Source organism: Tupaia chinensis, unplaced genomic scaffold (genome assembly GCF_000334495.1).
Source record: "Tupaia chinensis unplaced genomic scaffold, TupChi_1.0 Scaffold000115_1, whole genome shotgun sequence".
Taxonomy (NCBI): Eukaryota; Metazoa; Chordata; class Mammalia; order Scandentia; family Tupaiidae; genus Tupaia; species Tupaia belangeri.
In genome coordinates this window covers 2,442,196-2,455,837 of record NW_006159579.1, presented here as the reverse complement: position 1 = coordinate 2,455,837, position 13,642 = coordinate 2,442,196, and the positions used below count along the sequence as shown (strand labels likewise).

General features: G+C 40.6%; 1 pseudogene; it reads left to right on the top strand.

Moving 5' to 3' along the window:
• Positions 1 to 652: 652 nt before the first annotated feature.
• LOC106734430 (60S ribosomal protein L6 pseudogene) lies at positions 653 to 6,660 on the top strand (annotated as a pseudogene).
• Positions 6,661 to 13,642: the final 6,982 nt, after the last annotated feature.

Genomic DNA, 13,642 nt, shown 5'->3' with positions numbered 1-13,642 from the left:
ACTTCCATGCAACAAGGATTTCTGTGTGTGTGTTTTATGTGCCTCAAATTGGGACCCAGACCTATGCCTAATTCTCCATACACAAGTGAGAATTGCTGTAACTTTTTTTTAATTATCTTTTTATCTTTTTGGAGAGGTTTTTGCTATGGAGCACATGCACTCACCAGAAAGAGAGATAGAAAGTGAGAAATCACCCCCCAGGGGGGATAGCCACGCTACAATCCCTTCGCCTCCATTCTCCTCTCAGGATCTTAGGCACGCACACACACAAACATACCCAGCATGAGTTTAAGCCACCAGGTCTGGGACTAGAACTCCGGTCGACTACATGGGAGTCCAGTGACATAGCCATTATGCCAAATGCTGATCCCTAATTATCTTTTTATTTTAATTAATTAATTAAATTTTTTAATTTTAAATTTTGACCAGAGAAGGATGGATGAGAGAGAGAGAGATAGGGAAAGTGAGAAAGCAAGCCACCAGGTCTGGGACTTAAACTGTGGTCGGCCATGTGGGAGTCCAGTGCCCTTAACTGCCATGCTTCCTGCTGGCCCTGAATTGCTATAACTTTTAATAAGACAAAACTGAAAGCTGAGGCCTGATGGAGTAAAGTTACATCATCTAGAAACTGACATAAGAACTCTCATCAGCTATGGCTGTTCTTAGAACTACAGTCCACCCCATCATTCAGGACTGTTTTGTGGCCAACGCCAGCTCACCTCCATACCCAGGGAAACCCTTGATTATCAGTCAGCATTTCAGAGTACAGGCTAGAAAGAGGAAAGAATATAATTTTCTAAACTATATCTTTTTCCCTGACTTAGACAACTGTACTTTTCTGTGAATTTATTGACAGAGTCCTATTTCTTTTTCTTCCTAATATTAACTTTCAATGCCTTCTTTCTTATTTAGTCTTGCCAGAGATTTTTCATCTTTATTTTTTCAAGAAAAAATGTTTGACTTAGTTGTCACTGTCAATTATGTCTATTTTCTATTGTCTTATTTTCTGTTTTTTTTTCTTTTTTTTTTTTTTCTTATTTCCTTCTACTTTCTTTGATTCTACTGCAAATGCCTGATACTGTGGCATAAATTCACATGTAGGATATTTTCCATTTGCCCTTCTGAATGTTGTCTCCACTCTTTTCGACCTTGATCTTGGGCCCCAGGGGATAAATTATTCTTTGCTCTTACAGTTCTGTGTTAACTACATCAATGGGATCCCTTGTTTCCTAGCTTCCCATTGGGTCTAGTCAGTAGAAGTTAAGCAGGAGATCGTAGGGAGCTGAGTAAGCTCAATGGTGTTTTTTATTTCCCTAGTTTCCATCCTGCAGAGTTGTGACAAGCTGGCTACATCTCTTAATTGAAGGGCACTATTTCTCTGAAGTTGGACTTCTTTTCAAATGATGTTTGATTTTATGTGTCAACTTGCCTGAGCCATGAGATGCCCAGATATTTGTTCAAATGTTATTTTGTTTCTGTGTGGATTTTTTTGGATGAGATTAACATTTTAACCAGTAAAGTAGATTGTTCTCCATAATATGAGTGGGCCTTATCCAATCAATCAACCTTCAAGAGAACAAAAAGACCAAATCTCCATCACCTAAGGGGGAATTCTCCAGCATACTGCTCAGCCTCCACCTGTGCCATCAGCTCGCTGAGTCTTGAGCCTGCTATCCTACACTGTAGATCTGGACTTGCCAGTTTTCATTATGTGAGCCAATTCCCTATAATAAATTTCTTTCTACACACACACACACACAAACACACGCACAACCTTTTAGTATTGTTTTGTAACTCTAATAAGTAACTTCTCTACTCCCTCATTCCTTTCAGGCTAGAGATCTTAATGGCTGTGCTATTACTAGCCCCGGATTATTATATTGTCCCTGTGGTTCACCCACATTCTGCCTATTTATAAGCAATCTCTTTAGTAAACCCTTCTCTAATCTTCCTAGTTTGAATGAGCCACCTGTTTCCTGTCTGGTACCCAGCTAACATAGAGACCATTATAACTAATACACATCCTTAGTTTTAACATTAATCACATATGAGGACCAGCAGGTAGCAAAGTGGTTACATTGTAGACTCTCACTTCACTGACCATGGTTTGATTCCCAGACCTGGAGTCTTAAAATTCACGCTGGATGCCTGTGCATGTGTGCCCAATATCCCAAGAGGAGAAAGGAGGAGGATTGTGACAGGGCCTTGCCCCTCCAGGTAGTTATTTCTTGCTTTCTGTCTCTGTCTCTTTCTGTGTCTCTGGCAAATGCATGTACCCTGTAATAAAAATTTTTCCTAAAATATAATCGCATATGTTAATTAGCTCAACTTAGCCATTCCACAATGTATACATATTTCAAAACAACATGTTGTACATAATACATTTATAAAAAGTTTGTTCTTGGGACCAGCAGTTAGCGTAATGGCTATGTCGCTGGACTCCCATGTAGTCAACCGCAGTTCGCGTCCCAGACCTGGTGGCTTAAAACTCACGCCGGGCACGTGTGCGTGTGTGCCCAAGATCCCCAGAGGAGAATGGAGGAGAAGCGATTGCGGCGTGGCCATCCCTCCTGGGGGGTGAGTTCTCACTTTCTGTCTCTCTGTCTGTCTCTGTCTGGTGAGCGCACGTGCCCTATAGCAAAAACCTCTCCAAAAAAAAAAATTTGTTCTTCAGTTAAAAAATGACAAAAATAAGGTTACTATCTTTATGCTTCTTCCAAATAATAGAAAAGCTTTATATCAGGAAGTTGCAGGATACAAGATCAATATACAAAAATTAGTTGTGCTTTTATACATCTGCAGTGATCAATCCAAAAATAAAATCAAGAAACCAGTTCCATTTATAATAGCATATGAAACAATGAATTACTTAGGAATAAATTTAACAGACATCCCGATCTTATCACTATAAACTAAAAATAAGTAATTTAAAAAGAAATGGGAAAAAATAATGCTTATAGATTAAAATATATAATTTAAAAAATGTATTTTATTTAACTTTATTTTATTTTGACTGGAGAGGAACAGAGTGAGAGAGAGAGAGAGAAAGTGAGAAAGCAAGCTGCCAGGTGGGAGACTCAAACCAGGGTCAGCCATGTGGGAGTCCAGCGCCCCTAACCACCAGGTCATCTGCCAACCCCAGAATATATGATATTGATAAGATGGCATTAATATCAAAACTTATCTCCAGATGCCATACAATCTCTTTCAAAATTTCACCTTTCTTTTAGGTGAAATGTATAAGTTGATCTTAAAATTCAGATGGAAATTCAAGGGACCTAGAATAGCCGAAACAATCTTTTAAAACAACAGCAAAGTTGGAGAACTCACATTTTCTGATTTTAAAACTTACTACAAAGCTACAATAATCAAGACAATGTGGTACTGGGATAATGCTAGACATGTAAATTAGTGGAATAGAATTGAGAGTTCAGAGATAAACTCTTATATTTATGGTCAGTTTGGCTTTTAAAAATATTTTTTAAAGAATTATTTAATTTTATCTATTGTTATGTTTTAATTTGCTATCGAGCATGTACACTCACCAGAGAGAGAGAGAGAAAGTGAGAAAACAAGGTCCCAGGTCTGGGACTCAACCCTTGGTCAGCCATGTGAGAGTTCAGCAATCTAACCCCCACCCAAATGCTGGCCCTAGGTCAATGGACTTTTGAAAAAAGTGCCAAGACCATCTAATGGGTTACTTTTTTCTCTTTGGAGAGGTTTTTGCTATAGGGCACATGGACTTGCCAGAAAGAGAGAGACAGAGAGACAGAAAGTGAGAAATCACCCCCCAGTGTGGATGACCATGCTGCAATCCATTCTCCTCCATTCTCTTCTTGGGATCTTGGGCACACACGAACATGCACCCCATGTGAGTTTTAGCCACCGGGTCTGGGACTTTAACCATGGTTTACTATATGTGAGTTCAGTGACATAGCCATTACATTATCTGCTGATCCCCTAATGGGTAACATTTTAAGTCAATGAAAAAGAAAAATTTTGGATTCCTAAAACTATAAAATTCTTAGAAGAAACCTTAGATGTAAACTTTTAGACCCTTGGATTAGGCAATGATTTTTTTAGGCATGACATCTAAGTGAAACACATACACACAAAGAAACATCTAGGTAAGTTGGACTTTCATTTTTTGTGCCTCAAAGAATACTATTAATAGAATGACAAGATAACCTACAGGGGCCAGCAGGTGATGTGGTAGTTAAGGTGTTGGACTCCCACATGGCCAACCACGGTTCAAGTTCCAGACCTGGTGGTTTGCTTTCCCTGTCTCTTTCTGGTGAGCACATGTGCCCTGAGCAAGTTAAAAAATAGTAATAATGGGGACCAGCAGTTGCCATATTGTCAGCCATGTGGAATCCAGTCACCTGAACCACAATACCATGAGCTAGTCCCATATTCTTTAAATGATCTCTACATTACTTATAATACCTAATACAATGTTAGTGTTATGTCAACAGTTGTTACACTGTATTTTTTTTGGAGAGTTTTTTTGCTGTAAGGCACATGAGCTCGACAGAAAGACAGACTGAAAGCAAGAAAATCACCCCCCCGGGGCGGGGGGGGGATGGCCACGCTACAATCCTTTCTCCTCCATTCTCCTCTCAGGATCTTAGACATGCATGCACACGCGCCCAGCGTGAGTTTAAGCCACTGGGTCCGGGACTCGAACTGTGGTCTACTACATGGGAGTCCAGCGATATAGCCATTACGCTAACTGCTGACCCCAACACTGTATTGTTTTTAATATTTGGATTATTTTGGGGCCAGCAGGTGGCATGGTGATTAAGGAGCTGGACTCCCACATAGTCAACAAGGTTCAAGTCCCAGACCTGGTGGCTTGCTTTCTCACTTTCCCTCTCTCTCTCTGTCTCTCTTTGGCCAAATTTTAAAATAGTAAAAATGATAAATAAAATTAAATAAATAATTTGTTTTAAAAAGTTTTGGATTATTGGAACCAGCAGTTAGCGTAATGGCTATGTCGCTGGACTCCCACGTAGTCGACCACGGTGGCTTAAAACTCATGCCAGGCGTGTGTGCATGCATGCCCAAGATCCCAAGAGGAGAATGGAGGAGAAGGGATTGAGGCATGACCATCCCCCCGGGGGGTGATTTCTCGTTTTCTGTCTCTATGTCTCTCTCTGTCTGTCTGGCGAGCACATGCACCCTATAGCAAAAAAACCTCTCCCAAAAAAAAAAAGTTTTGGGTTATTCTAATTGTTGCAATTTTTTAAAAGCATTTTTTGCTCTGAATACTTTTTATAAAAAAAAACTTTTTGGAGAGGTTTTCGCTATAGGGCAGGTGCGCTCGCCAGACAGACAGAGAGACAAAAGGCCACATATTGTACGACTAACTTTATATAATGTACCCAGAATAGATGAATCTATAGAGACAGAAAGTAAACTAGTGATTATCAAGGAAAAAGGAGAGAAATGAGGAGTACTATCTTAATGGGTATTTTTTGGGGGAGGGTTGGTGATTAAGAATTAGATACTAGAGAGTTTAATTTTCTTCCCCACTATACAAGGTGATAGGTGAAAAAGCTGCAAAGCAGGATACAGAGGAGAAGAAACCTAAAGCCAAGAAGGCTGATGACAGTGGCAAGGTTAAAAAGGGTGACCCCAAGGCTAAAAAGCCCAAGAAGGGGAAGCCCCATTGCCCCTGAAACCCTGTCCTAGTCTGGGGCATCGGCAGATGCTCTTGGTCTGCCATGTGTTCCAGGGAGGACATGTACAAGAGGAAATACTCAACCATTAAATCCAGGATCGAAAAGAAAAAGAAGGAAAATGTTCTTGCCACTGTCACAAAACCAGTTGGTGGAGACAAGAATGGTGGTACCCAGGTGGTTAAATTTTGCATAATGCCTAAGTATTATCTGACTGAAGATGTCCCTCAAAAGCTGTTGAGTCATGGCAAAAAAACCTTCAATCAGCATGTGAGAAATCTTCGAGCCAGCATCACTCCTGGGGCCATTCTGATCAACCTCACTGGATGCCGCAGAGGCAACAGAGTGGTTTTCCAGAAGCAGCCGAGCAGTGGTTTTCTACTTGTAACTGGATCTCTGGTCCTCAATCAAGTTCCACTGCGTAGAATGCACCAGAAATTTGTAATCATCACCTCTTCGAAAACTGGTATTAGTAAAAATCCCATGCTTACCGATGCTTACTTCAAGAAAAAGAAACTGTGGTGACCATGTAGCCGACCGTGGTTCAAGTCTCGGACCCGGTGACTTAAACACACCAGTCGTGTGTGCGTGTGTGCCCAAGATCCCAAGAGGAGAATGGAGGAGAAGAGATTGCGGCGTGGCCATCCCCCCGGGGCTTGATTTCTCACTTTCTATCTCTCTGTCTGTCTCTTTCTGGCAAGTGCACTTGCCCTATAGCAAAAACCTCTCAAAACAAACAAACAAACAAACAAACAAAAAGAAATAGAAAAAGAAACTGTGGAAGCCCAGACACCAGGAAGGTGAAATCTTCAACACAGAGAAGGAGAAATGTGGGTTTTCAGAGCAGCACAAGGTTGATCAGAAAGCTGTGGACTTGAGAATTTTACCTAAAGTCAAAGCTGTTCCACAGCTCCAGGTCTACCTGCGATCTGTGTTTGCCCTTACAAATGGAGTTTATTCTCACAAATTGGTGTTCTGAAAATTTTCCCAAGAACCTAATTAAATAACTGATCATTAAAAAAAAAAAAAAGAATTAGATGCTATAGGAGTCAGGCAATGGTGCAGTGGTAACGCAACTAGACCCACACGGGAAAGGTCCTGAATTCACATTCTGGAACCTCTTTGAATATGCCAGGTATGTATATACCCATGACCCAGGCCAGCTGAGATTAGGGGTGGATTGTGGTGTTGCAAACCTGTGGAGGGAGACTTGCTCTCTCTCTCTCTCTTTCTCAGAATAAATAAATATACTTTAAAAATTAGAAATCAGATACTTATGAAGGTTACAAAGCTTTGTGTCTATACTAAAATCTGCTGAACTGTATGTTTTAATAGGGTGGATTTTATGGTATATGAATTGTATCTCAATATTTTAAAAGGTCAAAAGACAAGAAATGTAAAACACATATGTACCCCTACACACTCATCTCCATCCCTCCCACTCCCCACCACCCCATGATTCAGCAGTAGTTTGCAGGCGCAGTCTAAATGCAGACTTGGAAAATAATATGTGATTTTATCAAATGTGCAGAATCAACCAAATGACATAGCATCAATGTATTATCGTAATGATGTTCTTGTGAAGGAAAGCTTCAAACCAGTAGAATTTAAAAGATATTGGAAACATGAGATGTTGATTTAATCTCTTGAATATTTTCAAAGAAAGAAAAAAATATATAATGTGACAGGCAAATTTTCTGAGTCATGATGCGACTGTCAGTAAGAAAGCCTTATTTTCATTTTATTTGGTTGGATAGTATGTGCCAAAGAGAAAATTGCTCACATGAGCCCTGAAAGGAAATTATTCTTCTGGCATGTATTTTGAGATGTACAGTTTTGATGGTGTATTCACCAATAAAAATGTCTTAGCAATAATATAATTTCTCCTTGAATCTGTACTGTTGGAGAGTGTTGGAAATAATTTTTTCTTTCTTTTTTTTTTCTTTTGAGAGGTTTTTTTATAGGGCACGTGTGCTCGCCAGAAAGGCAGAGAGAGACAGAGAAAGTGAGAAATCACCCCCCAGCGGGGATGGCCACGCCGCAATCCCTTCTCCATTTTCCTCTCGGGATCTTGGGCACCCACACACACGTGGCCTGGCGTGAGTTTAAGCCACAGGGTCTGGGACTTGAACTGCGGTCAACTATATGGGAGTCCAGCGACATAGCCATTACACTAACTGCTGGTCCCCTTCAAAAAGTTTTTAAAACAGGGAAAAATGACCAGCCAACTTGGTACAGGAATAGTGCAGTGTTCTGTGAGGCTGACCTAAATGAGAAGATTTCCAGTTCAAGTCCAGAAATCTTCCTAAATATTCTGAGTGTGGTACATGCCCATGATCCTGCCTGCCTCAGGCTGAGGGTGGGATGGCCGTGTGAAGACCTTATTGGGGATACCTCTCTTTCTCTTGCTCTGTTTCCCTTTCTCATGGAGGAAATAAGTAAAGAAACTTTTTAAAAGTGTTTAGATTGGTTCCATACCCTAGTGGTTAAGAGAGCCAGATCCTATATGGCCAACTGTGAATCAAACCCTAGTCACAGTGACTTGAAAAACATTCTGTGTGTGCATGCGTGTGTGTATGCCCTAAATCCTAACAGGACGGAGAAACGGAGGAGAAGGGATTGTGGTCTGACCACCTCCCATTTTCTTTTCCTCTGTCTCTTCCTCTCTCTCTGAAGAGTACATGAATTCTCTGGTAGTAAAAACAAACAAAAACCGCAGAAAAACTGGTATTAATTGTCCGTTTAGTCATCGAGCTCTAGAGGACTTTGTGTTGTTTGTAAGATTTGAATCTACCAGACAATTTGTCACCTATGAGGAGGGTCCAAAGAATGTAGTACAAATTCAGAGGCAGTGGCTTTTAGTTGGATTGTTTCTTTTTAAAAGACATTTTTAAAAAATTGTTTTCAAAGATGATTTTGAAAGGGATTGAACTATTGCACTATTATTAGAATAATTGTACGAATCAAACAAACAGGATTTGAGTGTTTTTTGAACAGTATTTGTGCTGAAGGGCAGATTGAAGGTGGAACTCTCATTGCTTTATCCATCTATAAGATGCAATCTACCGAGGAAAGAAAGAAACCACTGAAACTAACTGCAGAACAATACTAAAATGGCATGAGCAAGGGTTAAATGATCACACCATGGTGGGAGAGGGAGTGCTTTCTGTCTCTCACGTTCTCTCTTTGGCAAGCACACGTGCCTCTGGCAATAAAAAATTCATCAACAGGTGGCATGGTGGTTATGGCGCTGGACACTCCCACATGGCCGACCAGGGTTCAAGTCTGAATCTGGTGGCTTGCTTTCTCACACTTCCTCTCTCTCTCTCTCTCTCTCACGTTCTCAACCTCTGTCTCTCTCTGGTCAAATTAAAAAAATAAATGAAAGAATAAATAAAATAAAATAAATAATTATTTAAAAAAACTCATCAGATTATGTACTTATGCATATGCATTTCATGTATGTAAATGATATCTTAATAAAACCAAAGGGAAATAGGTAATGACAGTAGTAGATTATAAAACATTGAATAAAAGAAAAAGAATTCACGAGTCCATAGTGATGCCCCTGATAAAAGATGCCCCCCTCTTTTGTGGTGACTATCACTGGCTAAAGGGGGAAGAGATGACAGGATTAGAAAAATCACCATTTTATTGGGACCAGCAGTTAGCATAATGGCTATGTCGCTGGACTCCCATGTAGTCGACCGCGGTTCGTGTCCCGGACCTGGTGGCTTAAAACTCACGCCGGGCATGTGTGCGTGCGTGCCCAAGATCCTGAGAGGAGAACGGAGGAGAAGGGATTGTGGTGTGACCATCCCACCTGGGAGGTGATTTCTCACTTTCTGTCTCTCTGTCTGTCTGGTGAGCGCACGCACCCTATAGCAAAACAAAACAAAACAAAACAAACTCTCCAAAAAAAAAAAATCACCATTTTATAACCACCGGCATGACAATTCAGGCAGAGATCATCAAAGGATGTTAAAAGTTACTGGGTGAGGGACCACCAGATGGTGTAATGGTTATGTTGCTGGACTCCTACGTAGTTGACTACGGTTTGAGTACCAGACCTGGCAGCTTAAAACTCACATCAGGCACATGTGCACTTGTGCCCAAGATCCTGAGAAGAGAATGGAGGAGCAGAGATGCGGTGTGGCCATTCCCCCAGAAGGTGATTTCTTGCTTTCTGTCTCTCTTTCTCTCTGTTTCCCTGTGAGCACACGTGCTCTATAGCAAAAATTTCTTTAAAAACAAAAAATCACACACACACAAAAGGTAGTTGGGGGATAAGATATTCTCACAGTCTTGAAGGTAATTACTTATTAATTACATAGGGGAAAATGTACCTCTCCAATGAAGACATCAGATTAGCCAAGAGAGCAAACTTAGCATCATTATTATTAATTAATTAGGACAAATTGGGGCAGCCTGTGGCGTGGTGATTAAGGCAGCTGGATCCTACATGGCTGACTGTGCAGCTTGAGTCCCAGATGTGGCAGCCCAAAGAACACAGGAAGTATGTGTATGTGTGCCCGAAATTCTGAAAGGAGGGAGAAATGGAGGAGAAAGGATTGCAGTGTGATCACCCCCATGGGGAGTGCTTTGTCACTTTGTCTCTCTGTCTCTCTCTAGAGAGTGCAACTGGCAAAAAAAAAAAAAAAAAAAGATTAATGAGTCTGGAGACCAGCAGATGGCGTAATGGTTAAGTTGCTGAACTCCCACATAGTCAACTACTGTTCGAGTCCCGGACCTGGTGGCTTAAACCTTATGCTGTGCGTGTGTGCATGCATGCCCAAAATCCCAAGAGGAGAATAGAGGAGAAGGGACTGTGGCATGGCCATCTTCCTAGGGAGTCATTTCTTACTTTCTGTCTCTCTGGTGAGCACACACAACCTATAGCAATTTCTCTCTCTCTCTCTCTCAAAAAAAAAAAAAAGAAAAAGAAAAGAAAAGAAAAAAATTTAATGAGTCTGAGCAAAAAGTATGTAAGTGTTCATAGTATTATTATTTCAACTTTTCTGTAGGTTACAAAATTTCCCCCAAAAAAGCTGAGGGAAGAATAAGATAGTAGCATTACAAATAAAATACTTGACCTCAACACGTAAATCTTTTTTTTTCCTTTTCTTTTGTTCTCTCTCTCTCTCTCTTTCTCTCTTTTCCACTATAAGGTTCATACACTCACCAGATGGATAAAGACAGAGAGAGAGGGAAGGTGAGAATTCACCCTCTAGAGGGGATGGTTATGCTGCAATCCCTTCTCCATTCTCCTCTTGGAATTTTGGGCACACAGATACCTGGTGTGGCTTTCAAGCCAAGTCCAGACTGAAACCAAACTGCTGACTGTGTGGGATCCAGTGCCTTAACCTCCATGCCACCTGCTGGCCCTAAAGGGTAGGTCTTACACAGAGTATAAGCCCCATGAGGACAAGGATTTTTGTTCCTTTTATTTAAAGTTGTATCTCTAGCACTTACTACAGTGCCTGGCATATAGTTGGTATTCAACAAACGTTTTTAAAAAAATCATTGAGAGTTTTATATTAGAAATGTAATGTGAAAAAATGTTATTGTCAAAAATGACACCACAGGATGATGCAAGTTACACAGGGCAGCTGTTAACGGTAGCCTGGATATAACTGTGCTGGTTTTGATTAAAATGACTACTCTACAATAAAAAAATATATTTCATTAAAAAAAATCATCCCAGAAGATCCGTCTGCCCAACTGAGATGAGATTGACAGTCCACCTACAAGAGGTAATAGTCTATGAATGATATTATCATGTTTGATTAAATTATTTGGGATTATTGCGGGGGAAAAGCCAGTTTGGGAGCTTTATTTTTGCTAGTGCTGATCCAATGGACAGCAACCGGCCTTCTGTGAAAGGGGTTCTGCGCCCTCTTGTGGTGACAGGCACTCATCTGTTTGTACGGAAAAGGCTTGCAGAACGCGGATGAAGTGGAAAGAGGGCCTTTACAGGAGTTTCTGGAAACCTGGCACACAGTGTCTTTAAGAACTGAATTTGAGGTGGTCATTTTTGACTTAGTGAATACCCAGCTTTGGGGAATATCTAGATCAGGTTGAACTGAGAAAGATACAAATTTAGGGCCGGAAAGTGACATTTGAGGCTGGGTCAGAGCTGAGGTGGGAAGACATGTCCCTAGCATTACTGCCCAGGAGAACCTGCAGGGTCATCTGAACTGTGAAATTTGTCATAACCCTGTTTCTTCACTGTGATAAGGATGAGAGTATATCTCCATATGCCTCAGGAAGTGCCCTGGGTGGAATCCTAGGGCTGTGGATTGCCTGGAGAAGGCGGGCTACTGCCCAGACAGCTCACTAGTGCCCAGTTTTGTATCCCTAGAAACACCTTTTCTTATTTATTTTTTAGTTAATTTTAAATGTTAAAAGAACATTTCTAAAAAATGCCAAAGGGCGTGTGCTTGTGCACACGTGCATGTGAGAGAGAACCCCCACCATGGACCTAGTCATGTGGCAATTGTTTTTTTCTCCAATTCATCTGGTCAGGATTTTTCAAGTCGCCATGGCCTGGACAGAACCCTGGTCAGCCACCTAAGATCTGGTTTCCTCTGTGTGGTGCTATAGGTCTAGCCCTATTCTTTTTCTTGAGTGCAAAAATTGTACATGGGAGGCCAGCAGGTGGCAGGGTGGTTAAAGGCGCTGGATTCTCACATGCCTGATTGTGGTTTGAGTCCTGGATCTGGCAGCTTGCTTTCTCCTTTCCCTCTCTCTCTCTGTCTCTCTCAGGTCAAATTACAAATAATAGCAAATGAAATTAAATGAATAAATATTTGGGGAAAAGTTGTACATGGCCCATATAAAACAAATGAAAAAAAAAACCCATTTTCTTAAGAGAGATTTTTGCTATAGGGCTCATGTGCTCACCAGAGAGACAGAGACAGAGAGACAGAAAGTGAGAAATCACCCCTCAGGGGGATGGCCACGCAACAATCCCTTCTCCTCCATTCTCCTCTTGGGATCTTGGGCACGGACACACACATGCCCTGTGTGAGGTTTAAGCCATCAGGTCCGGGAATCAAACCACAATTGACTACATGGGAGTCTAGTGACATAACCATTACGCCATCTACTGGTCCTACAAATGAAAAAATATTTAATCAAGTAAAAACCACTTGAAATCTGTCTCCATTGTGATAACCACAGTTGTCGTTTTGGGTGACAATTCAGGTAATTCTATGCATACAAACACATGGAGTAGGAATGCCCAGTTATACTTCAGCAGTATCATAATTGTACTTATTTATAATTTCTAGACCTTTTTCATCTTGAAGAGTTGAAACTCCATACTTATCAGGTAGCTCCGCATTTCCCCCTCCCCCTCCCAGCCCCTGGTAACCACACTTTTACTTTCTGTTCCTATGAGTTCAACTACTTCAGGTACCTCACAGAAGTGAAATCAGATGGTACTTGTATTTTTGTGACTAGCTTCTTTCATTTAGCATAACATCCTCAAGGATATTATGGCATGTGACAGGATTTTCTTTCTTTTTAAGGCTGAATAATATTCCATTGTATGTATATTCCACCTTTAAAAAAATGTATTTAGGTGTCAGTGGACACGTTGGTGCTTCTACCTCTTGACTACTATAAATAACTCTGCTGTGAACATGGGTTTTCAGATATATCTTTGATATTCTGTTTTTAATTCTTTTTAAAATTTTCATAATTATTATTATTTAAACATTGGCTTATTTATTTATCTTATTTATTTTATATGAGACTTGAACTGCAGCCAGCCACATGGGAATCCAGCACCTTAACTGAAATTAATATAGCCATCTGTTGGTCCTAGCCCTTTGAAATTCTATAAAAATTTTATATTTTTTTCTATTTCAGAAAAAATGCCACTGGAATTTTAAAAGGGATTGCATTGACTTTGTAGATTTCTTTGGGTTAATGGACATTTTAGTCCATTTCGTCTT